We start from the raw sequence: 12,868 nt of genomic DNA, 5'->3' as shown, positions 1-12,868 counted from the left end.
AGGAAAAAAAATCATTATTTTTAACACTAAATGTTGCAAACTATAGTTTTAAATTTCCATTGATGGTATTGGTCATATTTGACTATAATATGGTTTCTTTGTTACTTGTGTTATACAAATGGGCAATTTTCCAGATGGTAAAATAAGAGGGTAAAGCTCCACTGAAGTCACTAGTCACCAAATGATCCAATCCAAACAGCACTGGAAGGAAAATAACTAAATTAAGAGGGCGAGATGGGGGCGAGGGTGCAGGTGGAGGGTGAAGCACTCATTTGTAAAGGGTCAAATTAGACAAGGTCTTTTGCTAGCATTCATAAAGTGGGGAATGTATTAGGATATTGATAATGTAAAAATATTTTCTTCCCAAAGCTAAGTGTTTACCAACTACTGATGGGAAGAAAAAAGGCAGTACAGTAATCACTATATTGCCTTTTATAAGTTTTAAACTTCATCAATAGCTTTGATTCTGCTCTAAGTTTTGGAAGGAAAAACAAACCTCTTTTGAGTAACATTTCAGTGAACATCTTATGCTTAAGGCAAGGAATGTGTTTCAAATTATGACACTGGAAGACATCATTAAATAATATAAAAAACCCCCTCTTCTATACTGTTAACCTTTATTCCTATAGAAATTCTCAAATTCTAAGCTAAGAATAGCCCTGGGTGAAATAGTGTGGTTTTTTTGTCTAGTTCAATTCTTTTTTAGGATAGATATCTACCTGGATTCCTTTCTATGTAGCTGTAAGTTTTATGTAGAGGAGGATGAAAGAATTATTTTATTTCAGTAACATTGTGGTCCTGTACTAAGCAATTTAAAAGAAAATAACATTGTTAAAAATAGGTGAATAAAGCAAGAAATAGTGAACCAACTGCAGCTCTTACTTCCTTCCCCTTCCCCCACTCAAATGAAAAGCAAGAGAATATGAGAAACAACAATTTTTATTATTATTATTATTTCCCAAGGGCAAAAACCTGCAAGTAGGAAAGCTGTTTGTGAGGAAAGAAAATAAAAAATTAGGTGGGTAGTATTTATTATGAAAGAAGTTAAAACATAGCATCAGCTTTTTCCAACCTTGAGTATCTATAATGAGGCAATTAAACTATTAGGTAAATCTATTGGTAGGACACAGAGGCATTAACAAGTGCATCCATCCAAGCGCATACCCTGGGCACATCCTAACCCTCCTCTCTGTGGAAGGAAAATTTGGGTATGCAGGCTGGAAGAACGCTAAATCAGGGTGCCACGAGTCCTTCCAGCAGGACTGATGGGGGTCAGGACTGTGGGGAATGCTGTGGCACACATATGCCCTGCATGGTGGACACAACTGGAATTTGGTAAGGTCCCTTGGGCTCTCCTTGCCCCAAGTGGTGGAACAAATTATATAGATAGGATTCATGGGGGAAAAATACAAGAAGAAAATTTGTGATAAAAATTTCTTTGGCATAGCTAGCAATGTCACGATAGTTCAACAGGTGGAAACATGTTAAACAAACTCAAATCAAAATATGTCATGTGTTTTAAGTAGTGTGAGCAATTGTGGACAAGCACTTTTGAACTAGGAGTAGGGTAGATTATCCATACACTTACATTTGCATTTGAGGATTGGGTTGACATCTTTTCCAGTTCTTGATCCTTTTATGGTGAAGGCTCAAAGATACTGTTCCTGACAAAGAGAAATCAAAGAAAATATGCAAGGAAAATGGCTGTTCCCTTGGACTCTGCCCATGGGAACTGCAAACCATGTAGTATGGGATTTGCAAGGGAAGGATTGTGAAGAAAATAGGTATTCTAGGTATTTCTCATGTTAGCACATTCTGTGTGTTTTTATGCAGCACAAACCATCACCCTGGGCTCTGTTTCTACAGTAGAAATGATGAATTTGATTCAGGAGCCACTTCATGAAATTCTTTAGCCAGTTTTATGCCTCAGGTCAAACTAGATAACAATTATGATCTCAAAATTATGAGTTTATAGTCTCAATTAGAATATTATGGCCTCATTATGCTCTGAAATTTATCCAAGCTTCTTAAGAGTCAGCACAAAGGTTAGGAAGCCTTGAAAAGTAAATGATAGTCACAAAGCCAGAAACTGTACTGATAAGACAGATGTTGACCTCTTCCCTTTGCATGGGGAGGGAAATTGGGGTGCTGCAAAGTACTCTTGAACGGCCACACAGGATAGCCTTATTCCTTGGGTGAACTGAAAAATCATGCACTGATGGAAAGGAGTGAGCAATTGGCCTGTGAAGAACTTGCATCTATAAGAGCCACTATTGAAATGGAGTGATGTTTTGCTAGGAAAATAGCAAGTATTATCCTCAGTAAGTTTGCAGATGACACCAAGTTGGGCGGGAGTGTTGATCTCCTTGAGGGTAGGAAGGGTCTACAGAGGGATCTGGACAGGCTGGATCGATGGGCCGAGGCCAATTGTATGAGATTTAACAAGGCCAAGTGCAAGGTCCTGCACTTGGGCCACAACAACCCCATGCAACGCTACAGGCTTGGGGAAGAGTGGCTGGAAAGCTGCCAGGCGGAAAAGGACCTGGGGGTGTTGGTTGACAGCTGCCTGAATATGAGCCAGCAGTGTGCCCAGGTGGCCAAGAAAGCCAATGGCATCCTGGCTTGTATCAAAAATAGTGTGGCCAGCAGGACTAGGGAAGTGATCATGCCCCTGTACTCAGCACTGGTGAGGCTGCACCTCGAATACTGTGTTTAGTTTTGGGCCCCTCACTACAAGAAAGACATTGAGGTGCTGGAGAATGTCCAAAGAAGGGCAACGAAGCTGGTGAAGTGTCTAGAGCACAAGTCTTATCAGGAGTGGCTGAGGGAACTGGGGTTGTTTAGCCTGGAGAAAAGGAGGCTCAGGGGAGACCTTATTGCTCTCTACAACTACCTGAAAGGAGGTTGTAGCGAGGTGGGGGTCGGTCTCTTCTCCCAGGTAACAAGTGATAGGACAAGAGGAAATGGCCTCAAGTTGCACCAGGGGAGGTTTAGACTGGATATTAGGAAATTTTACTTCACTGAAAGGGTTATCAAGCATTGGAACAGGCTGCCCAGGAAAGTGGTTGAGTCGCCATCCCTGGAAGTATTTAAAAGACGTTTGGATGAGGTGCTTAGGGACATGGTTCAGTGGTGGACTTGGCAGTGCTAGGTTAACAGTTGGACTTGATGATCTTAAAGGTCTTTTCCAACTTAAACGATTCTATGATTCTATGGTTCTATATATATATGTATATAAGATAATTTTACTTTAGTTCATTTAATCTTCCTGAGCTTCCTCACCTATTACCTGTGTAGGTTAAACAAGTTGATCTCAATCCCTTCCTTCCTCCTGTGTCAGCATTAAAGAAAATGAATGTCATAGAGACAATATGGAGAGAATGATGATAGCAGAGCATTGATCTGTTCTGTTTTACAGACAAACCATGATGATGATGGAACACAAACCACCCTTGATAAAACAGAAAGCATCTGGCCCATAATAATTTCCCTGAAACATTAAGGCCCCCTACTTCAAAACAGATCACAATCATTTCCCTGAGAAAGCAGTTTTAAACAATCCATTGCCCAAAACCTCTCAAAGTTTTAACAAGGAGAAAAATTTCATGAGAGGAAACAAATGCTAATCCGAGCTCTATCATTATTTATTTTCATTGCCATTGTGTTAGAACTTTTCAAGAACCGCAGCCAAACAAGATGAATTATGCTGTTGTGTTTGTTTTTTTTTTTAACCTGTGTTATAAAATTCTGGTTTCTGAACCAAATTTTAAGTCTATATGGGGAAATGATATAGCTGCCTGGGTAAAAAAAATGTGATCTACAACTTTAAAGTAATCCCAAATCCAGGGTCTTGTGTGAAAATACAGCCCCAGAGTAAGCTGCTCATTGCAAGATTGCATTGAAATTGTATACCGCAACACTTCAGCTTCCTAAGTGGTATGGACAGTTATCTAGCCCAAAAGACTAATTCAGACCATGTCTTATCCTGGAGGCACTTGAAAATGGTTGGCATCCCCTTGTTGGACTACAGATTTCCCCCAGCACTAAAATGCATGCTGCCATGTACATTCAGAAGCAACCCAGTCTGAGCTGGAAGCTACTTAAGCTCAGTGATAATTCATATGCATAATTCTATAATTTAGACATGTTCAAAGTGACAAAATACAGCCACTTGGAAGCAAAGTTAAAGCACCAGGTCTCAAGATTTACTGTCTGGACACTAATCCAGTTTTTACCCTGGAGTGGCAGATGTTAACATGATTGAGAAAAAAAAAAAGTCCTAAATATTTACAGTAGATTTTTTACATAAGTATCTTCTTCCAGCAGGAAAATATGTAGTTTTATATTTAGTATCTTATTATTTTTTCTAACTGGGGACCGTGCAGTTTGATTTCACATAGGCTGATTACATGAGTAAGAATTTCCCCTTAATGAGTTTAATATTTTTACATTCTTGGTATTTCTCTATCCAAGCATGTAGACACACATGCTAACACATATAAATATGGCAGACAGTGTTATCTGTTTGCTGATAATGTATACACCTTACCAATACCAAATCAATTCATGTACAGTGCACTTGGCAGATGAGATCCAATTTTTATCCTAAATCAATGGTGAATTAATTAACAAGATGGTAAACCAAGGTTGCATCTAATATATCGCTGGGGCTATGTCTGTAAGGGAGCTACAGCTTTGACTAACTCACTGGTATTGCTGCTACCTAATCTGTGAAATGCTCTATTTTTTGCTGTACATGTTAAAGATTGGTGTTGGCTTTTGCAGTTCTCCATGACTAAGTTCTTACCAAGATGTGGGCAAACCTGTTCTTGGAGGTCCAGATCAAGTGTTAAAGGGTAAAGGGCAGGAGGATCGATTTGAAGTAAGAGCAGTGTTGTAATCCAATCTGAATGCCTTGATATTAAAGAGTGCCTACATTTTAAAAATGTACATAAAGCTCCAGAGTCATAGAATCATAGAATCATAGAATTGTTTAGGTTGGAAAAGACCTTTAAGATCATCAAGTCCAACTGTTAACCTAGCACTGCCAAGTCCACCACTGAACCATGTCCCTAAGCACCACATCTACACGAGTTTTAAATACCTCCAGGGATGGTGACTCAAGCACTTCCCTGGGCAGCCTGTTCCAATGCTTGACAACCCTTTTGGTGAAGACATTTTTCCTAATATCCAATCTAAAGCTCCCCTGGTGCAACTTGAGGCTGTTTCCTCTTCTCCTATCACTAGTTACCTGGGAGAAGAGACTGACACCCACCTCTCTACAACCTCCTTTCAGGTAGTTGTAGAGAGCAATAAGGTCTCCTCTGAGCCTCCTTTTCTCCAGGCTAAACAACCCCAGTTCCCTCAGCCACTCCTGATAAGACTTGTGCTCTAGACACTTCACCAGCTTCATTGCCCTTCTTTGGACATGCTCCAGCACCTCAATGTCTTTCTTGTAGTGAGGGGCCCAAAAGTGAACACAGTATTTGAACTGCGACCTCACCAGTGCCGAGTACAGGGGCACGATCACTTCCCTAGTCCTGCTGGCCACACTATTTTTGATACAAGCCAGGATGTTATTGGCCTTCTTGGCCACCTGGGCACACTGCTGGCTCATATGCAGCCGGCTGTCAACCAACACCCCCAGGTCCTTTTCCACCTGGCAGCTTTCCAGACACTCTTCCCCAAGCCTGTAGTGTTGCATGGGGTTATTGTGACCCAAGTGCAGGACCCCAGTCCTTTAATATTATTTTCGTACACTAGAGAACTAACCTGAAATTATCCTGGTTGTCACTTTTTTCTATTTACTTGCCAAAGATAAGTATAGTCTTTCACATGTTCCACACAATTCCCAATCAATCAGTAAGTTTTCCAGGAAGAATACTTTTGGGTTTTTTTGGCTACATGACAAGGTAGCCAAGAGTCATTAACACAAGTTCTCCTTGTAGGGGGAAGTTTGGTACAAATGTTCTGAGATCCAAAACAGAAATAAGATGCTGAAGAAATCAATACCTAGTATTTAATGCAAACCCTTCTAATTAGCCCTGAAATAATCAATTGGGATAGGATGGGAAGGGAAGACTCTCCTCTCAAGAGTTTTTCCTTCTATGGAGAACACTGCAGACACCAGAATAAAGCTCCCCCCCTTTTCTGTCTCTTCTGACATTATTTGTGGGGGGCTGGAGATTCCTTTGTTTGTTTGTTTATTATGTGTTCTTGGGCAATTAAACTGATCTATATCCCAGTTTCATCTTTGTGTATGTGCTGGAGAAAAGAGACTTCCTTTCCCTACCTCCTTTTCCAAAACTAAGAGTTGAGTCCTTGTCGGTTCATCCTCTCTCCTAGAGAAAGAGTGTGCAGAATCTGTTGAAGTTAAGGAAAGTTCCCCAAAATCATCCTGCCTACTTCTGCACTGTAAAGGAAGCAGTCTCTTGTCACCTCCTGCTTCTAGCACAGAAGAGCTTTGTCCTTCTTTTCCCTTGCTGGAGACAGCTATGTGTAGGACATAGATCATCAAGATGATACAGAGATTTTTGTTTATGTACTTTCCCTGAAGACCTTTAAAAAATGTGAAATGAAGGAAATTCAATAGCTTCTTCAATCTCCTCTGAGAAAGTTTTCTTGATTTTTAGGCCAAAATAGGGGATTCCCCTAATGGAAATGTAGGTTTACCCTTTGCTTTCAAAACTGATTTGCTGGGTACTTTCATAGGTCATTTCCTTTGTGTTTCCTTCATTTTCCTTACTATAACATAAAACTAAATGTTTGGAATGAGGTAGAATGTCTCCTATGAGCCTTTGCAGTATTTCTGTTGATCTAGAGTTAGGAGTGAGGACTGCCACCCTCCATATACTGCTCTGCTCCCTCTCCTGAGCTCCCACCCAAGTATTTGCCATGACCTGAAGAACAGAACATTCTCTTGAATGAAAAACAAATCACAAAACTGTGCCCTTGAAAGGTGATCCCATATGTCAGGATGAGATGTCCAGACATGGGTGAGACAATGGGGAAGAAAGAGACACACAAAGACCTACACGTTTTTCCCAGCTGGGTTTATAGAAGGATCTGTGTTGCGTTAAGAGTTACTGTCGCATACAAATAGGAATTTGAGGAGTGGCTGGGGGGGGAAACCCTCCCGTTGAGTCACGAGGTTCAGACAGGACCCCCTTGCTTTCTGAACTCCTTCTCAGAGAGGAGTCTAGGTGCGGCTAGGTCTAGTCATAGTCTCAGACTTGGTCAACGGTTTATTTTCTAAGGACTGTGTGTATAGCCACTTATTAGTTCAGGGCTTTCGCTAAGGCGACAGCATCAGTTTTACACCCCCCAGTCTGGTCGTGTTGAAGGAACTGTCACGGCCAGAGCAGTGAAGAGTGCAGTTTATTAGAGCAACAGACACACAGATTCTTTGGATTACTGGTGATAAAATCACTGTCTGCAAAGCACATGCAAATACCAAGAATATGAGTATGAATAACACGGCTGGACACAAACATGTATATAACACGGCCGGACACAACGCGTATATCAAGAATATGAGTAACACGGCCAGACACAAACGCGTTAAAGATAATAAAGCGACTCTCTCTATATATAGAGATTTCTAAGTTTTCCGCGGAGGCACTTGATATAACCAAGTGTTCAACTCTTACCCAAAGGCGTCCCGATGGGGGGGAAGAGAGGCTCAGCCCGTCGACCGATCCGAAACGTCAGAGTGGTACACGATGGTGTCTTCCCTAACATTCTTTCTCTTAAACCATTTTATACTATCTTTCACCTTTTGGGTGGAGCTTGAGTGACTCTAGTCATACATACCTTTGTTTAGGATTGGTGTAAAGTTTTCTCGCTTTGCTTTTAAAGGTATAAGCTAGAAAAATTCAGTGCGCAAGCTCAGTGAGGGGTGGTCGCACCTTGGAGGCGGGTAGCTTTTGGGATGGAGGTGTGTTTTGGTATTATAATGATGTTATAATGAGCAAAGTTCACCAAAAGGACAGCATTTTGTCAAAAACGTGGCAGGCTGTTGGCCCAGGGTAGTAAATATGCAGCTTATCAGTTCAGCCGCATTCCACCTGGGGAGCTTCTTCAATGCTGTGCCTTATCTAAAAGTGTGAATATAAGTTCTAATTTTTAAGTCACCTCAGCCATTATCCCACAATCATCTGCCATGCTGTTTGTTCTCTCCTCTTTCACATGCGGCCAAAGAGCACTGATTATTCCCAGCTCAGTGGCAGCACGCTCAGCAGCAGCCCAGCAAAGGCATTTTGCCAAAGGCAGCTGAAAATTACTCTCATACGTTCCTAGTGCTGTAATGTCAGTGCAGCTTCTAAATTTAGAAAACTCCATTTCTCCATTCCCACCTAAACTGGCTGCTTTTGTGACATCTACTCATGCCATGTCCTCCAAGACACTTGGTGAGAAGCACTCCTGGGGCTGGGGTAGTAATTGAGGGTTTTCAATCTTCCTACTCTATCACTCTCTTTCCATTTACTGTACACTTTCTCTGGGGTAAGGATAACTAACTAGTCTTCCACTGTAAGCACCCATATGGTTTGGGAATCAGGATCTAGTTCAACATACTCCTGGGACATTAGCTGTTGGTGACTTACAGTATTTTTGTTACAAAATATGCTAGCATCACCATGGGAAAAAAATTGTGTCAGGAGATGGGAGACCAGCTGCCGGAGTGGGAGACGGACCCGAAGTAACGATGAGTCTCAATATGAGTATGGTCGTTCTCCTTTAATTAGACTATTCGACAGGTTTATATAGACAACCAAGCAAAGCACGCGCTAATAACAACTATACTATTGGATAACTACATTTGTCCATGCACCTAAACCAGTTACTTGGTTGGTACAAAGCTGCTGTTCATGCGCTGCTCACTCGAAGGGGGTCCGTCGACATTTCCCAGGCTTGGTTCTGCTTATCTTGTTTACCAAGTGCTCCTCCTGCTTTCTTCCTTATCTCAAGGACATTCCACCGTGACATCTGGTTCTTCAGCCATATCAAAGGCTGGAATGCTCACATCAATCAAATCGTGCCCTTTGTCACTCAACCACTCTCCCACAATTCCCCCTTCTTGTTTTTGAGCAATCCAGGCATGGTTTACTATGGTTAAAAGGGTCCTTTTAATACAGCTAAATGCTATACAAAACCACAAACCTACAATAACTAAGATTATTAAAAGTCGCAACCCTTCAGCCAACAAGCCTTTTAGCCATTGCGGCAAAGGCCCAAATGAACTGGTTAACCATTCATCAAGAAACCCCTGATCCTGTTGAATTTTGTTGGCATGCTCTTTTAGCCGCTGCAGCTGTTTGTGAATTGATTCACCATGATCAGACAGGTTCATACAACACATGCCTTCAAAATCTTCACAACCATGACCTTGAGCTAATAGCAAAAATCAATTGCTGCTCTATTTTGCAAAATTGCATGGCGCAAGCTATTTTGATCCTCTAATAAAGCCTCTATTATTTCGGTAGTGATATTTGCTTGTTTTTCGGCCCAACAGGCTAGTTGCCCTATCTGTTTTGAAAAGGTGTCTATAGTTACATGCAGATACTTCAATCGACCAAACTCGGGAACATGTGTGACATCCATCTGCCATAATTCTAATGCCTTTAGTCCTTTTGGATTCACTCCAGACCCTATACCTGGACCATGATTTCCACATTTTGGACAGGCCTGAATTATACCTTTTGCCTCATTTTCTGTTAAATTAAATTGTCTTCCTAACCCCTTAGCATTTTGATGGAAATTTTCATGACTTTGTCTAGCTTGTTGAAATTTATCCATAGGAGGTACATGACACACTGGACTGACTAGACTATCAGCCAGCTGATTACCTTGGCCAAGACCAATGTCCAATTGATGACTACGAATATGGATAATACAACAAGCTGCTGTTCGTTGACCTAATACAGATCGTAGTTTGACAAACAAATTCCCCAATCTAGGATTCGTTGTTTCCCTTAATAGGGCATCTTCTAGACGCGGCACTACTCCAGCCACATACATTGAATCAGTCACCACATTTAAGGGAATATTTATCCAGTTAGTCAAAGCCCAAACTACGGCAGTCAGCTCCAAAGTCTGGAGGGAATCTTGAGGTTGTCCCTCCATGATATGTCGCTTCCAATTGCCACCTTCCTTCCAGACACAGGCTGCACGCCGCAGACGCTTGCCGGCATCAGTGTAGACAGTGACACCGCCTGGCAATGGGTTCTTACTTACTTTGGATCTTTGTATCCATTGATTCCGCCTTAACAATTGCCATAATTTCCCTTGTGGCTGCTGAGAATGTATCTTGCCACCATAGCCTAAAAAGGCATTCTGTATGGCCTCATCATTACGAAGCCACCACTCCACATCTACGGCGCTAACGGGTATGCTAATATCTCCTGGCTCTTGGCCACTGATTTCTATGGTTCGTGACCGTCCTTTCCGTATTAGTTCACCTATTGCTTCAGTCCGTGTTTGGATACTCATTTTTGGTTGTACACCTAAGAATACCCATTCCAAAATATTAAACATATCTCCTTGTCCTTTGCATTTGGCAGTGGCATCTAACTGAAGGGGAGAAATGAATTCCCCTTTCTTGTTTTGCCACTGACAAATGACTGCATAAGGTGAGTCTTTTCCGTTGCATATGATCAATGATATTGGTAGTGGCAGGATGCGGCGTGATGACCAAGCCGCGTGCATTTTTGAATAATTTGTTGTAGCGCTGTGTGGTGCTCCATTGTTAACGTCACTTTGTCTGCAGGATTTGTTCCACGCAACAGCGCAGTCAGGGGTGCAATATCAGTATTGGAAATACCAACACAGTTGCGAACCCATTGAATGTCTCCAAGCAAGGTTTGGACATCATGTAATGTATGCAGTTGAGTGGCAAGTTCTGTCTTTTGTGGTCGGATTTTTGAGTCTGAGATGGACCACCCAAGATATTTCCAAGGGGCAGTACGCTGCACCTTTTCTGGTGCAATGACAAGCCCTTTTTTTGCTGAGATGCAGGTAAGCTGCTGTAACGACCCGTCTGAGAATGGTTGTTCTTGACAACAAAGAATATCGTCCATATAATGACAAATTATTGTATTTGACCACTGGGCTCGAAGTGGTTGCAGCGCCCATGCTACATACAATTGACACAACGTGGGTGAATTTTTCATCCCTTGTGGCAAAACAACCCATTCGTATCGCTCTGCCGGTGCGGCCTTGTTCACTGTCGGCACCGAAAAGGCGAAACGTTGAGTGTCTTGCGGGTGCAGTGGAATGGTAAAAAAGCAGTCTTTTAAATCAACTATCAAGACGTGCCATCCACGTGGTAACATACTAGGAGATGGCATCCCAGGCTGCAATGCACCCATAGATTGCATTTGTTCATTGACTTTACGCAAATCATGCAAGAGTCGCCACTTTCCACTCTTTTTTGGGATTACAAAAATGGGAGTGTTCCATGGACTAACAGAAGGTCTAATATGACCAGCTGCAAGCTGTTCAGCAACCAGTTGTCTGGCGATTTGCAGTCGCTCTTCAGTCATGGGCCACTGGTCAACCCACACAGGCTCGTTTGTAAGCCATGTCAATGGCGGGTTGGGCGGGTTGGGCGGGCTGGGCGACTGCTCCCCAGTGCCCATGACTGAAAATACTTCGTTGTTAAAACTGCTCCAATTTGACTCAAAACATCCCTTCCGATTAGTGCTTCTAATGTCCCAGGTAAAGGTAACACATACACCTTAAGAGTGGCATGCTGCCCTTCCGGAAATTGCAAATGTATTGGCTGTTTACTAATATAGGGTGTTGATTGTCCACCTACTCCTGCGATACATGATGTCGGTAACTCTACTGGCCACATTGAAGGCCGTATGTCACGGCTGATGATTGTAACATCAGCCCCAGTGTCTAACATTGCATCAATTTTTTGTGATATGCCCTGTTGAGTAATGGTTATTTTTATCGTTGGCCGTTGGTTCAGTTTTGCTGTAAAACAAATGGCAGGTCCAGTGGACCCGAAACCGTGATTGCCTCGGTGAACATTTGATTGTGGCAAATGGCCTAGTGGATTGCAAACTGCGACTATCTGTGCGATTTTACTACCTCCGGGGATAAACAAAGGTGGACAAACGGTATAGACCATAATATAAATACGACCCGTGTAATCTGCGTCGATCACTCCGGGCAACACAATGAGACCTCTTATACCGGCGGAGGACCGGCCTAGTAACAATCCTCCAACGTTGCTATCTTGATGAACGAGAGGCCCTATAACATTGCTGGGAATTCTTTGAACGTTAGAGTCAACAAGGGTGACGTCTATTGTGGTTTCCACGTCGACTCCCAGACTTCCTCGGGTGGCTGGTTGGTACTGTTGTAAAACCCTGTGTTTCGTTTTGGGGGTTCATTTGTGTCTGCGCGCGACCTCTCCCCGCGCTCGGCTTCCAGTTTCCCGAGCATGCCTTGGTGGCATGAGTGCTTTTCTGACAGCGCTCACACCAAACTGCGACACGACAATTCGTTTTAACATGGCCTGACTCCCCGCAGCGGAAACAATTTCCCGAAAAGGTTGTCCAGGTGGTCGATGAGACTTTCCCTTGGGAGCTGGGCCTTGTTTTTTCTGCACCACTGCGGCTAGGGGTTGTATTATTTCTCGAACTGCTCCCTGGACCGCAGCAGCGACGGTGTTTCCATGTCGTTGTGCCTCGGCTCTTTCCACCCGCAGAAGCATTTCCTCTACTCCAGCTCCTTTGGGCAAACTGGCCAGCGTTTGTTTTGTCGTCTTATTGGCATTGTCAAAAGCCAATATTTTGAACATTTGTTGTTTGCTGTCTTCTGATAGATCAGGGTGATTCATGAGCGCTTCCCAGAGTCG

The 12,868-nt window shown here is 42.6% G+C and overlaps 1 long non-coding RNA gene across 1 annotated transcript in view; it reads right to left on the bottom strand.

Moving 5' to 3' along the window:
• Window positions 1–7,725, bottom strand: part of LOC140650718 (uncharacterized) — a 32,161-nt gene extending 24,436 nt beyond the window's left edge. Inside the window, exons 1-2 of the long non-coding RNA XR_012042146.1 lie at window positions 7,650–7,725; window positions 1,589–1,664 (exon numbers count right to left, since the gene is read on the bottom strand). This is a non-coding gene — a long non-coding RNA (uncharacterized lncRNA). The remainder of the gene's footprint in view (window positions 1–1,588; window positions 1,665–7,649) is intronic.
• Window positions 7,726–12,868: the final 5,143 nt, after the last annotated feature.

This window comes from Ciconia boyciana, chromosome 4 (assembly GCF_034638445.1).
Source record: "Ciconia boyciana chromosome 4, ASM3463844v1, whole genome shotgun sequence".
Lineage (NCBI taxonomy): Eukaryota > Metazoa > Chordata > Aves > Ciconiiformes > Ciconiidae > Ciconia > Ciconia boyciana.
Note: the sequence above shows the minus strand (reverse complement) of the source record. Positions and strands in the feature narration are given on the sequence as shown.